This window comes from Penaeus monodon, chromosome 24 (genome assembly GCF_015228065.2).
Source record: "Penaeus monodon isolate SGIC_2016 chromosome 24, NSTDA_Pmon_1, whole genome shotgun sequence".
NCBI lineage: Eukaryota > Metazoa > Arthropoda > Malacostraca > Decapoda > Penaeidae > Penaeus > Penaeus monodon.
In genome coordinates, this window is record NC_051409.1 from 36,690,764 (window position 1) to 36,691,678 (window position 915).

A 915-nucleotide genomic window follows, 5' to 3' on the forward strand; every position below is an offset into this window, starting at 1 on the left:
ACTACAATTAATGAGGTACAGTGACTATTTTCCTCCCATTTCTATACCAGCAGTGATTCATTTCAAACCCATACTTAACTGTTAAAGTCAAAGTAAACAATAATCCAAAATATTAAGAACATTAGGAAAAACATTCGAAATGGTTTGGTGAGAGGGAGGCGTGGCAAAATTTTCTGAAACGCTGTCGGAAAGTTGTTATGAATAGTCCTCTAAGACTTACCCTGCCATTTAAAATACTCTAAATATTCCTTTCCCTCTGAAAACTATCTATGCAAACCAATATTTTGTTGACTTTGGTTTGTTTTCGGAAGAAGGTAATACTCACTACTGTGAATCATATTTACATGGTGTAGAAGCAATATCGGTACTATTTTTACTTTCTGATGGTGATAATCTATAACATATGATAGCCAGTTAGTTTTACTGTGATATTATTCGAGTCACTGGCCTGGATTTCCTCTAAAATCTGAATTTAACCTAAGCTTTAACAATTATGAACCTGACAAAAAAAAAAAAAAAACATATCATGACCTTATACCCTAAACATTCTTTAAAATGCTAAATTAAGTGAATGATTTTTTTTTTTCTTTAATGGGTACAATTTTGTAAATACCTCAAATTACTTATTCAACTAGATTTCACTTCCCTTTCCATTTTCTTTTTCACAGGAAACAGACGGTTGAAGCTCCGTAACACTTACACTCGCGTAATAAGCGACGTTTGCTCTCCTAACACTGCAATTATCAATATCAACTCTTCCGAAAAGTGACCCACCAAAAAATATATTACCTAATTGTTTACGTCCTCTGTGAAATCACGATCTTGTGTGTTGTGTCATCATCTGTTATTGTGGATACGGCGGGGGATACGGGGCTAATATTTTTTTGTGACGTTTTCGGGGCTAATATATATATT